Source organism: Pleurodeles waltl, chromosome 11 (genome assembly GCF_031143425.1).
Source record: "Pleurodeles waltl isolate 20211129_DDA chromosome 11, aPleWal1.hap1.20221129, whole genome shotgun sequence".
Taxonomy (NCBI): domain Eukaryota; kingdom Metazoa; phylum Chordata; class Amphibia; order Caudata; family Salamandridae; genus Pleurodeles; species Pleurodeles waltl.
In genome coordinates, this window is record NC_090450.1 from 694,587,030 (window position 1) to 694,601,665 (window position 14,636).

Sequence of the window (14,636 nt, forward strand, 5' to 3'; positions counted from 1 at the left end):
TGTGGATCTGTGCTGCAATTTCAACTGGGATCGCTGTGTCTAATACACCCCACCACACTCTCCCTTCAGCACATATGAAAAACCAGACGCTGCCTGTTCTCACTGGAGGCCTTTGTTTGGATAGGCAGAGGTGGAATGTTTCTACCTGCCTGTTAAAAGCCAGGCCACCCGCCCTCACAAGCTCGGGCCTTTTACTCCTTTCTTTCCCGGAGTTGTGAGCGCAGCTTGTTTTAAGAACATATCAGCTGGTTCAGTGGCACATGCAGAAGTGTGTCCTTTTTGAGAACCCAGCCTAGCCCAACTGTTCATGTAGTAGCTATGTCTGATCTTGTATGGTGTGCTTTCTCTCTACTTCCCCTTACATTGCTGGGTGATGAGTGCTTGGCAGATGCTGGTGTGCAGACAGTTCATCAAGGTTTGACTCTCCCTACAAACAGGGCATTCGAAACCATCCTGTACCATAATGTACCTTATGCTTCAGGAGATACTAAGGAAAAGGCGTAGTCCCCTGCGAGCATGCTTCACACAGAAAGTAATGCAAACCAAAATTATGTGCGCTGGAACTCGCACATCGGGCTGCGCTGCCTTTTATATTTTTGACTCGGACTGGGGAACGTAGGCAGGCTTTGACCCAAAAACAAACCCAGGTTTGATGCCCCAGGCGGTAGTCATGGGGCACCTCCCTTGCCACGTTTTTACTTTAAGCAGCAAAGTCTGGTAGTGCCTTGGTGTCTTCACCGTGGTAGAGCTGCTTATCTGTTGGTACACATCTTATAGCTTTAGTCTGACACAGAGGAGTGGTTTTGGGGCCGGTTCATGGAGAAGCTACCATCATGGCAATGTTGATTTATGTGGAGTGATGATTGAAGAGGCTCACGGTAAGGAGGATAGAAGGTGTGCCGTGAGAATATTGCTGAATTGTAAGAGATTTTCATGTGTAGGATGTGGATGCACAAATCGTTCTTGGTTATGGGAATGTTCATTGGAACAAGCTGTTTGCGGGCTTCCTTCTGTCTGTCACATGGTATTTCTACCTTGGTCCTTTGGCATGAACAAAAAAATGTATATATTGGCTGTTTTGAAACGTTTCTTCTCTGTTTTCTGTGTTCTTAAGTGTGTTTCCTGTTTGTGGTTTCACATTACTCTGCACGAGTTTCTCCCACTATTTACCATCCCTGTGCAATAGTGGCTTTTAGTCTACTTGGGAATTGACTCTCACTGAAAGAACTGTTGCACAGCTGTTTTCTTCTGCTTTTCCACTCTTGTTCTGTGGCTGCTGGTATGTTTTCCTTTCAATGTCCTGCCTTTGTGTTTCTTTACAGGCAGCAGGGTCTTGAAAAGCTATTAAAAGGCCCCCATGTTGTTTCAAGTCCCCCACGCATCGTTGCTCTCAGAGAAGAGTACTTGTCCCTCAATCATATGGTGATGTCTGCCCTGGGAGAAGCTAAGATATTTCCCAGAGATCCAGAAAAAACAAATCAGGAATTTTTAAAGTTATAATGGAGCATGGAGTTGCTGTATCTGTAGTACAAGTTTTCCCGTAAAATATGTGTTTCTGGGCCTGTGTTTCCAGAGCGGGATCTATTCAACATGGACCATTTTAATTTCATAATCAAATGCTATCTTATATGATGTTGTCTGTGGATATAACTTTGTCTTTTTTATACAAACTACCGCATCATCGGCGTTGATATGTGGCCCTTTTACCGTGGCTACCTTTAATCACTACAGCTCACCATCCGTATGACCATGACAGAGGGCTTAGTTCAGAGAACAGTTATTGTGTTGTGGGCCTCATCACTGAAGTGGAGTGAGGAGAACGACAGTAGAGAAGGGAGCACCACTTTCCTTAAGCACTGTAGTAAGACTCATCACTGGGTGTGCCTCATTCCTTGTGTATAATTTGAGGGACATGCTGTGTCCACTTCATCCCTGCTTTATTGTACAAGCTGGATTTCTTAGGAAACCATGTTTATTTTAGCTGATGTTTTCCCTCAGTACTCCCTAATAAGGTGAAGTGGACAATTGTGCTTTTCTTGTCAGTCCTGTGATACAAAAATATGTAACATGGACCCTTCCATGGGCAGTGATGGTTTCTTCTCTGAACACAGTCCATATAGTGTAGAATTGTGCTTCTTTTTAGTGTGCCTTATTTTACACAGCATGCTGCCAAAGGCTTTAACTGGCAAGTCTCCATCTGTGTGTTCTTCCGGTTCTATGCAGAGGACCAGGGCACTGGTGTTTTGTTGATTTTGGAGACTTAGTTTCAGATCTTGCATCAATAACTTCTAGGAAAAAACTGAATTGGGGCTTAAAGTGCTAGCAGCAGTTTGATCATGTTTGTTTTAAGTGGCATTGATGTTTCCAAACTTTTGTTAGTGGTGTGATGACATGTTACTGGTTGTTTAATGAGAATTAAGCTCGGGAGTTACCTGTTTATTGAATGTTATTGTTTGGGATTAAAGTAGCTGGAAATGAGTGGGGCTCTGTAGCACAGAGGAGTTTACAATGATAGTTTAGAGCAGGTGTTGCTGCACTGTGGAGAGGGTATTCGGAGCATAGGGAGTTTATAAGCGTGCTTGTCCTTGTTTTGCAGTCTGGGGGGTGAGTAATTTGATAACAGATTATTGATAACCCATTAGAGCATTAAGTAGTTGTGTGTGTGTGTGTGTGTGTGTGTGTCTGATTTTTAGTATCTCACAAAGTGCTGGGACAGATATATATTGCAGAATGGGCTTCAGACGATAAAGGGTTATCGTCTCAGTTGTGAAAGTCAATTATGAGCAATGTAATTAAAAAAAATGACTTCGAAATAACTGGCTTTAAAACAGTTGATTTGCCTATCTTGTATTTAAATGTCAAATTTAAAAAATGGTTAAACAGCAAATGAAGAAGAATGTTCAGATCTCATGATCAAATCTATGATATTAATTCATGTTTACAAATGGGTTATGCTGAAGTATTTTTTTCTGGAAAAATATGGTTCAGTTCAGGACTTAATAAGATCCTATCACCCACTGTCTGATCCTATCACCCACTATCTGCTTTTTATTCATCTGTTGAAACATAATTTTGGCAAAAAGAGTGCTCCCAAGAGATCGTCCGTGCCTTCTGAAGGGCACTCGAGCCTGTTCATCATTAGACATCGTGATAGTGGTACTAACATGAGTTTGGATCGTTTGCCGGTGATTAGATCCTTTTGATGTGAACAACAAAGTAATTATCTAGTTGAAGAGATCTTGCACTGGCTACAGAGCTAATCCCGAAACTGACTTGTTCTCTTCTGTGATCACCAGGTTAGTTTTACAGCAAACACGAAGAAATATGTAGATTGGGACTCAATTACGTGGTGGTTTGGTCATAGTTTTGGGCAGATGGAAGATAAACAGGTTGCCAAAATGTTGGTGAAAAGCAACCTGCTTTTGAGTTCAGGTAAAAAGTGTTCTAGAGAAATGTAGAAATTAAATGTGCCTCACTAAGAAATATGCTCTTTGCCATGCTCAAGGTACTGTTGATGTCAAGGATTACAATAGCAAAACTGGCTGCACAAAAGATGTACATGGCGGGCATGGTGGCAGTAGGCTGGAGTGCCCTACCCTTGAGGACAATTCAATCTATAGAGGGCAGTATTGTAAACCTTTTGACTCTTTTATTCATAGGGGTTACGTTTTATATTGCATCATGTACATAATCACTTGTTAATTACTTGTTAATTTAATTTTCTTGTATTAAAAATATTTGCAAAACGAGAGGAGGCCACTCATGATTTCACTGGTGATTGTGATTTGCAGTCTAATGCGCCCACTTGAAGTAAGAACAGATTGATTTAAGATGGCATAATTCCTGAAGACGCTCCCTTTGGGACTCCCTACAAAAACTGTGGAGTATTTTTACTACAGTATTGAAACATTAATCTTTTAAAAACTAAGGTTACTAACTTGGGAAAAACAATATAGGCAGCCATCTTTGTCGAGTGTAACGGTCACTTTGAAATTAACCTGGCAGGAGAGTACCTTCCCATAGGGGAGCTTTAGTTTCCCGCTATATCTATTACAGTGTCTTCAGACTGTGTGGTTGATCTAGTGATCAGTTTGTAAAACTAAATAAACACCAGGGCCCTCGTCAGGAGACCATTGCAGTGGGTAACACATATTTCCCTTCCCAGCGCTGGCAATGACAGTACCAACACAGGTACTAACCATCACACTCTTACAAGTGATACAATTCATACAATTCAAGGCCCCCAAAGCTACAAGAAAGGCTTGCGTGGCAAGTAATATAATTTTAAAGTATATTGAATTAAGAAACAACTGTTCTTGTGCTCGTCTCTAAAGTAAACAATCAGCGCCACCATAATATTTGTGCTAAAATGTCATTTTGGTCAAATTAATTGAAGGGGTTGGGGGAAAGTTTGGTATGATATCTTCACTTACTTTAGGTACTTTAACCATGGCAAAGTAACAGATGGGCAAGTTACTTACTATCTCCGAGGAAGTCAGTTTTTTGCATAAATGTTAATACAGTTCCAACTGGCAAGTCTTTAGCAAATGTTTATTATGGTTAGGTAGCGAGATTGTGGCTTGACGAATACAGAATAGAAGTGTGTGTGTGTGTGTGTGTGTGTGTGTGCGTGTTTGATTGATTGATATGAATAAGGGCCACCATAACCCTTGGCGAGCTCCCTTGCTAGCCCATCTGTGTCCCACACAAGTTCATGGGGTGTAGAAGAAAATGCCATTCTGCCTTTAAGACAGGTGTGTTGCACAAAGGACCTGCAGGGGGACGCACAGAAGTGAAATTACGGTTGCCTTCCTGTGATATTTTTTCATCTGCCCCAGTCCCAGTTGAAGTTTATTTCTCGCCCTTGTAAAACTAGGTCATAAAGCTGTTGTGGTAAATGATCACACAACATAGATTTTGACCACTTTGTGACTTTAAATGTGTATTCCTCATCTGCTTTCTATGATGACTCCATGCATAAGAATGTGAAAGTGGGTGTCGGTCTGTCTCTGGGTTTGGAGCTACCAGGATAAGGGAGGCGGTTCAAAGACCTGACTCAGTTACGGTAGTGTCATTTGATGAAGCGTTAAGGTCTCCAGCTCATTGGACCTCTGCTGTTGGAACTTGGGCTGGGGTAACTTTTAGAAGATCACCTCACCTACTTCCCTGTGCAGAACTGTGGGCAGTCACGGATAGCTAATGTTCTTTCTGCAAGTCATCAAACAGTGTTCTATCTCATGACAACCACAATGATCACTGCGACTTGCTTTAGTGTACTGCAGTGTCATCTATGGCAGTGTAGAGGACTGATACAACCGCGACTAAAGCTAAGAAGACAATATGGCTCATAGGACTCGGAGGCCGCCATAGGGGCCTTACCCCAACACCGGTCATACACCAACCGACAAGACAGTTTTTGTTTGATGGAAGAAGTATTTATTTTAAATATACTTTCATAGAAATTCATAAACACAATTCATGTAAGTCATCATATGCACCTTACTCACTAAAACATTTCACTGCAAACTTTAATATATATAAACTGCTATAGTCGCTGAGACGCGCGAGCGGAAGCCCATGGCCAGCCTGCGCACAACTAGTGCGAGGCTCGGCCCCGGCGTCCCCGATCCCTAAGGGGCCGCGCCCCCCCATGTTGGGGGGGGCGCTCTTCCATAGCACACCTGATTTCTCAATTGTGACCTGCATGCTCTGTGGTTCAGGGATTCCTTCTGGCTCTTGAAGATGGCCACTCAGTGAACATTCACTGTGCTTTTTAAAACTTTATTGCTTTTTGAGTAGTATTTGTTCCCCACTTTCTGCCCATTTTACACGTAGGTTGTTGGAACCATTTAGGACTCCCTGGTACCTTTGCAGGATATTTCTGACTAGTGGCAAAGCAATCTAGTGCTCTCAACTTTATTTAGAAAACATTTCAGCTTCCCTTCTGATGCTCCCAACGTGGCAGTCAGTGCCATGCTGTGCCCTGGAATGATCTTCTTAGGTGCAAGTAGTGAGATCCTCATTCACATGTGCCAGGCAGGCTTTCCGTGAATCCCATCTTCCTCCATGCCAATCTTTACAGAAGCGCTGCATTGCTGTGGACTCGCTCTCTTCCTTCTAGTCAGGCTTTCAATCTTGACACATGTTCACTTTTGTTTCAAAGGGCTTCACAATCTTTACATGACTTCTCCTTTTCTGCAGCCTGTCTGGGATTGTCCCAGAGGATTTCCCCAGGATCACACTTTGTGCCATCCTTTACAGAGACTCCTACCTTGCTTCCTATCATGTAAGCTTGTTTGCACTGGAGTATGTGTGTTGGTTTCAGTGTTTTTGGCATCTTTGTGTATATGTGCCACTGTCCACCAGGCGCCTTCGCCTGGCTTCGTTACATGTTGTTCCATCTTGCCCCGACTGTACATAAACCCATCCTTCCCCATTGATGTCTTATTGCCTCTGGTCACGTCTAATCTAAGACTCTCCCTCCTGACGCCTTCCCAACTCTTGTGCAATCCTGGCCATGTGTGCCATGTCGGCTTTCCCCAGATTGCTCTTGTGCAAGAGGGTTCTTATGCCATAATACCTTCAATGACCAGACATTTTTCTTGGCTTCCTGGGTCCAGTTATGTCCCAGTGGGGTCGCATAGACACTAGGTTGCCCGGATTCTCGGGCCCCTCTTCGCATCCTAATTCTGAATGTCTGTCTGCCTTCCATGGCTCGCCCATCTGTGTCCCACAGGAACTCCTGCCAGGCTCCCCTTCCTTCCCTCTTATGCCCTCCCGCGTCCCCAGGATTTCCTTGTCTTCCTTCCGCGACTGTGCCAGGCGCGCCAGGAGCACCCAGCTCACGCGGATGGCAGCCACGTTGGCAGAGATAACTCTGGCTGTTCGGCCAGGGGCGTCAGGAGAATGCGAAGCGGTCATACCCCGAAGAGACAATGGTGACGCTAATCTAGTCGCTCACGGCTGCTGAGGTCAGGGACAGGTCGTGAGAGCACAAAAGGCAATGATTAAACCTTCTGCACTCACATTTTGACTTCATTGTGCTTCGTGCACTGTGCCACTGGAATGTAGGCAAGGCACCCTCTGCCTACTTCTCCGAGACTTGAGCCACCGGGAGGCGGGCGTGCCAGGCTTGGCCGAACTGTCTCTTCCCCCCCCCCCCCCCCCCCCCCCCCGCACTGTCGGCATCTTCACGTGTCGCGGATTGTGGGTCAGTCCGTCACGGCTGTGCTGCCTTGGCTCTTATAGAGAGCCACTGCGCTTCTAGCGGAGTAACGCAAATGATGCCACCCCACCGTGCAGAATGTAATGAAGGAGTTCTCGCATATTTCACAGATTTTCATTGGCCTTGGGCGGGATGTGTCCCCGTGAAGGGTTCCAAACCCACCCATCCCATCCCCCGGACCACAGGGGCCTGCGTTACGCATCTGGTGTGGGCCTTACCTGCATGTACACCGCAGCAAGCGTGCAGCGCTGCCCAAGGCCTGCTATGACACACCTATGGCACTAATTTCCACAGGTACCCTATCGTGTGTCTTTCATTCGAGGACATATCGAGGCTGCGTGTGCCACACGTCTTTGTTTGTTACACTGCCAGACACTCAGATAGTGTTGGCAAGAGGGAAGGGGGGTAAATATCTGATATACCAGTTCAGGGACCCGAGTGCCAACGTGGGTGTTTCGTGGGCATAGGAACACAACAAAAGAAATAAAAAGGGGATTAGAAGAAGTAATTGGCGAGCGTTTTAAATCCATTTTTACCAATAATTGATTATTAACAGGATTTAATGTAGCGGTGAGTAAGTGCTTACGCTCCGGAGGTGTGAATTGGGATCCTGGTAGCCCCCTATCTGCAGTCCTGGAGTCCCACAGACGAGGTGTGGGCTCTGTAGGCGTTCCCAGGAAGAGGACTGTTTACAGACGTAAGCTCCACCTGATATTCTGTCACCTGTGTCAATACCTAGGCCCGGGGGATGCCATGAGCTAGAAGTACCAGCTCCCCCCTCCCCAGGGTGTCCAGCACACCCTCACGCCAGCCTGTGAGGCGGCAGTGTTTGCTCCCCAGATTGTATATTGCTGATATCCAGCTCTCACCGATTGGGCCGGAACTATTGGAGTTTGACATGGCTTTACCCTGAGGCACACTTGAGTTCACTGGTTTGAGAAACTCTGAGAATTTTGAATTTGTACTTATTTATTCAGTCTAATGAGAAAGTGATTGCAAACGGGCAAGCAAAGCTGCAATGTAAATAGAAATATTGGCTCAAAAACTCTGTAGCCGTTATTCATTTTAGTGATGAGCTGCACACCTCAGGTGAGACCCTATTCCACTAAAAGCCCATTTCCCTTGTTTCAGGACTGTTTTGTGGAGTAGGGTAAGTGTGATGCTTAAAAAAAGTAAGGCAGTTTTAGACGTGGAAGAGGGCAGTATAATAGTACTCACGGCCTGTACTAGTTCAGTGTCTCATTTGACAACTTGTTCTGAAATAAAATAAGAGGACTGTTTGTGGTCTCATGAAATGCTCGTGCGAGTGGCCCCTTCTCTGTAGGCACACTGCTGTTGGCAGCTATTTCTGCACAGCATGCATGGAGACCCGGTAATCATGGGATTCGCAGCGCCCCCCTCCCCCCCCCCCCCCCAAACTACCTTCCAACATGAAGGCCACTTGTAGACACATTCACAGTGTGCACACAGGCTCTCACTAGTCCACTCCCTTATCTTATTCCCACTCAGTTTCCCTTCGCAAACGATGCTTCCTGCAGGCACTTATGGCTGGCAATAACAGAGATCCTTGTATTATGTTGGTTTTAGGGATCCATTAAGTCCTCTTAGATCACTTATTTACCTGAAGGCCCCAAAGTACCCCATACTTCAAATAAATAGCTGTCATTTTACATTCCCATTTTGGAGAACCCTTTTTTATAGCAATAAGCCATCCTTGGGCTTGTGGGTGGGCAGACCAGGTCTTCTCAATGCATGATGCTCCTAAAAGGCCCACTCCTACATCTGTCAATCATGTCTTCCTTCTTTTGTATGAGTGCCTCAGCCCAGAATCCTGCCTTTTGTTGAGGGCTTATTGGCTCTTCCATTCAGAGACTCCACTTCTGCACACGGTCAATTTAGCTCAGAGGGATGACGGGAGTAGGAACGTTTTCCAAGGGGGGTGGTGGAGCTAGGACCTGAACCATAGGATTTCTTTCTTTGTTGAAACTTGCTTTTAAAAACATTGTTTTTCTTTCTATATAGAGCGAAGTACACAAATATCTCCATTAGAGTTGGCTGTAACAACAGTGCATGCTGGAAATGAGGCTGTGGCTCTTGAAAGCATTGTCCTCGAAACCTCAGCGTCTACTTCTTTCGTGTCTTTTCCGTAGTCTGTTTCTCTTAGTAAATAAGTCTTTGTTCATGACTAAAAAAAAAAAAAATGAAATTACAGGAACCTACAAGGCCTAAGCAAGTTAGCATCCTGTTCTGCTCCTCCGTTTCTCCCCTCTAAACCTTTTCACAACGTGTCTCTTCATAGAGGTGGTACTCTGTAAAGAAAAATGTAGACATATCTTAGAGAATCCAATTCTTTTTGCAATCGCGTGGGTAGTCATTCAATTTGTGCAGACAGTTGTTGCCTTCAGAACACTTGACGTTTTGGTTGAGAATGGTGTCCCGTATTCTTAGAGATGTTCCTCAGAATTGCTGAAAGTTATCAATGCCGTCATTGTGTTCTGTAGTGGGATTCTCCAGTATTTCGACTATCCCTCTAGCACTTTGGTCAGTTGGTACTACTGGAGTTGCTCTACAGCCTGGTTACTAGTAGGGCTCGCGGTCAGTGTGCAACACAACAGCTCATTTCATGTGGCACCTTGGTGGACAAGAGCAGTCACTACTGTTTACTGGGCATGTTTCAGACAAGCGCAGTAGTATCACAAAATGTGCGCCCTATGCTGCATTATTTGCCTTATCATGCATCATAAATTAGGCAACCTTGCTGCATAATTCCAGTGGCCCTAGCTATACTCCACTCATCCCATGTTCCTGGTGTGATTCGGTCTGGGGTTTAACTGGGCACTTCGTTATACTCTGCCATTATTAGTGGGGTCATTGATTGTCGGAGCTTTTATACCAAATATAACTTATTTTCCAAGGTGACTGAAAACCAATGCAAATGACATTATAAACAACTTTTAAAGCCTATGGAAAATATCTAAACATTTTGTTCAGTGCCCAGAGAAGAGGATTCTGCCAATAACCAATAAAACGTGTTGTCTGATCACAACTTGGGTAGTATTGGGGAACATTTATATTGGCAGGGAAGCTCATCAGCCCCTCTTTATTTCACGGGCTATGGGCATTATGACCGTCAGCTTGGGATTGTTCCCTAGTCTTAGAAATGTGATGTAAGCAGCTTAGATGAGTCGTACATCCTCTCCCGTGGTAGATCATACGTGCAGTAACATGTGTCCAAAAAACAAGTTATTGGTTGTCAGAAGTTGTGTCCAAAAGGCATGTTGCTGACAGCCATTGTGGCCAGCTCTGTACAAATATAGAGAATGGCCTTCCCTGAGAAACAGATAAGTAGATTTGTACTATGTGATTGTCTCCCAGTAGAGGCAGTGCTTGATGCTTTAGCTCAGTGATACTCAAAATACGGCCCGGGGGCCCCATGCGGCCCTCTGGACCTTTACATGTAGCCCTCTGGACCTTTACATGTAGCCCTCTGGACCTTTACATGTAGCCCTCCGGACCTTTACATGTGGCCCCCAGCTGAACTACTGCTGTTTACTTGAGACAGCATTAACATTCAGAAAAAAATTGAAAGGGGCAAGGGTGTATTTACATGTTAAAGTAAAAGATAAGAAGCAAATAAAGTGCCCTTCACCACTTAACTATATGAACATATTCATTATTTGAGAAATCTTAAAACAAAAGTGTAGAATATGATGCAGCTTCTTCTAAATTCAAAAACATTATATCATGAACATGCAGATGTGGTTTCACATTAGTACATCAGATGATATCAGTGCATTCTGAAGTATTTTTTAAAACTGATAGTTTACAAAAATTAACGCAGAAACATTCATGCCGCCTATAACCCATGCAACATTGTGAGTGATGAACTAGGAGGCAGGTCATCTGCCACATGGAACCCTCTGGGTAGCCTGGGTTTTTATTACACATGGATAACAATATAGTTTATTAAATCCATTACAAGTGAAGGTTTTGTACAGTGTATATCCTGAACTCATATATTTCATGGATCACATAGTTTAATCACGTGGGGAAGCTGGGATTGATACTATTTTTTTCTGGTTTCACATCGTGCAATTCTATTTAATTTCTATACCATAGCACTTGGTTCTCTCAAGGTAATGATAGCAAGCAGAGAAGGCTTACCCCAAAGTGTGGTAGAGGGCACAGCGCTTCAAAGACAGCATAACACAATATTGTCAAATCTATGGCCTATTAGGGGCTTCATTTAGAGGACCATATGGAATGCAACCCCCAAAATAACACCATGACTCCCTGAATATACAATGATTCACTTCCGCTATGACCATGTAAACCCCTTTCCCCTACAACGCCCCACTCCCACCGTCTTGGCATTAATGTGGCCCTTTTCACACTACAGACCATACTTTGTGGCCTTTGGGGAAATGTTTGCAAGTACCCATGCTTTAGTTCAATGGAGGCAACTACTTCTCCCCCACCTATTGGAGACGGTGCAAACACATCTTTGAAAATACAACTATGCATACTCATCTCTGAAGAAAACCGCACCTGTTAGGGAAGGTGACCATGTCACATCTTACCCGTGTGACAAAAATGCATTGCATAATTTCATAATTTATCAATGGAGATGCCACATCTTGCAGAAATCACCATTTCACACCTTGCATGTAGGATACTGCCACAACACTCAATGGAGGCACTGAGAGCATTGTCCTCTAACAGAATATGTCATCTAAAGAAGGCATTCGTCTCCTACCTCGCTGGCACCATTTGTAGCACTTCTCTCAAAGGAAGCAGCCATTTCATCACTCCGCTGCAGAATACCGTTTCTCTCTGGTTGCAGCAACACCGTTTCTCACTGAGAACACCTTATGTACCGGAAGAGGCAAACGCTGCACCTATCGCCTGTAGGATTTCAGCTGTCCCCCAGGCCTTCCATTGGAGTCCATGTCTGCCGACGGAATACCACATTCCATTCACCTTAGTAGGGCTCCTTAATTCACGTGGGCTGTGCCAAGGCTGAACAGTGGCAGTTTAAAAATGAATTCAAATAAATACCTGGTTTGTGGTTATATTATGTGGAAACTATAAATAAATCCCGTTAGTTTTGCTGTTTCCCTTGTTACTGTTTATGCTGATTGTTAGCTGAAGGCTAGCAACAAGTGGTGCAGACTCGTGGCATATAATTCATTTCACAACTAGGAATTCTGGAAGAGCTGGGGAAGGTGTGAAATTGAGTATCTTCTTTCAGAAGAACGGCTGGGTGCGAATAGTTTACTGATCTGCGTGATATAACCACAGCAGTGGGGTCGATCGGAGTCGTGACTCCCGGAGGCAATAGTTGTGTCTTAAATTTCCTTACACACAGAACGTCCTTTGAGCATAGATTTAGAATACTGAATGAAGAGCATTGTCTATTGAGTATTGTTCAGTGACTTGTGTAGTGCTAGTCCTGAATGGAAACCCATTCTGCTTTTTGGAAGAGGACTTGTCCTCATCTTCATATGCCCTTGAGGTCTTGCAGGGTTACAAACTGTCCTCTTGAGAGTAAGAACTTTTCTGTGTATAGGAGATCATTGTTTTTAGCTGCAATAATCAGTTTAGTATTATCTTGGTTAGAATTAAATATGCAGTTGTTCCTGGGTTTGCTTCTGCCAGTACTGAAATCTCACACCTTCTCAGCTTCAGTCTAGAGTGTATCTACATAGAGGCATCAACAACTGTGAACTTGAGAATGTTCGCAGTGGTAACCATGTACAGTTATAGCCTGCCACACTTGCACATACTTCAGCACTGTCATTTTTTGACCTGCTTGAGATAGAATTGTCTTTCGCTTGGGTAGAGGCAGTTTTCAAGTAATGATAATAGAAAAGAGCTCAAGGACTGCAAGCATCATCGTCAGCTTGAAGCTGCCCTTTTCTCCTGTAAGGGTGATCTTTTATGAGTTCCAATATGAGACCAGTGAAGCAGCACGCCCAGCGAGTCTGCTGCTACTTTTTTGATCATGGATATGATCTGATCTCTGGCTTTTTCTCCCAACACTTGCTTTACTTGTTGGTCCCAGACATTTGCCATGTCCTATGTTTTCATTACAAAGGCTTCCCTTCACCCAACCACTCCACTGCCCTGTAATGGAAGTCTGTAAGGGGCTTTGCACTGTGTAGAAATGTACATAATTTATGAAATACCAATTTGCTAGTTTTCATACTTTTTGGGAACTTGACTTTGTGAGACTGTGTTGCTATCCTTAGTCCTTTCCACACCATCCAAACAGGGAAAGCTGTATTCTCGTGGTCCCAGAGGGTACAATATCCTATCGATGAGAGAATGAAACCAACATCAGGTTGGCGATCTTTGGCCCTGGGAACAAAGCTAAAATTGCTTGCCTGTCTGTGCCCAACGCTCATCCCTACTCATCTCTTCAAGTTGCTTCCAAGATGACAGATCTTTCTACTTGCTATCCCCCACTACTCCATGTGTTATACATTTTAGTAAGACTAGAATGCTGTATTATCTGCTAGTAGATTTAAATCTGGAATCAGTGCAGCAGTAGAGAATGTTTAGTGTGTGAGCGACCCTCTTCCATCTTCTGCATCTATATACTTCAGACACTGGGCACATGCCCTCTGAGTCTGTAAAGCCAGTCCTTTTTCATCCTAATCTAGCCTTACCGCATTTATCTAATTTTAATATGAAATGGTCTGCAGCACCTCCTTCCAGATTGAAAACCACAGTGTTGGTATCACTAAATTTGATTACTCTGGATTGTATCTAGGGATGCGTTGAATTTTGTAGCTGAGTGCGCATATAACCTCTACTGCTGGTGGTGTTGCCTGAAAGGAGGAAATTATGAAAACATATAATATACAACATTCATTTAATATGGCTGGGCCAGCCCTGCTTGGAACTAAGATAGTTTCACTAAAACGTAGTTTGCAGTTCATAAACAACTGAAAACTTTACTGAAACTCCCCTCCCCCAACCTTATGCCAAATGTTTGTGTTTCATATTAGAGATTCCCTTCATTTTCACTACTCCTTAAGCAAACATAAATAATTAACAAGTCCCTCTATATGTGAATCCTCAATACGCTCTTCATTCATTACCTAATTGGTTTCTCTTACCCCACTCAGTCCTTCTATTGTTCTGTGTACCACACGTAAACTATGAATATGTACAATATTTCTGGTTGAAATTTTAATGCTCAAAATAAATAGATACATTTGACAAATGGAGATTTTATTAATTTTGTCGAACTTAAATACGCCTTATATGCACCCTAAAATGTTGCTGGATTGCTTTTCATTATTAAGGGGTGATCTGAATCAGTTGTACTGTATCTTGCTGTCCTCTATGGCCAGGAAAGCTGTCAGCTAAAACCTACACTGTGAATATGGGTCCCACTTAACCA

At 43.8% G+C, this 14,636-nt stretch overlaps 1 protein-coding gene across 5 annotated transcripts in view; it reads left to right on the plus strand.

Annotated features, from left to right (window-relative positions):
- TCF7L1 (transcription factor 7 like 1) overlaps window positions 1–14,636 on the plus strand; it is a 125,839-nt gene that overhangs the window by 84,010 nt on the left and 27,193 nt on the right. The window lies entirely within an intron of this gene.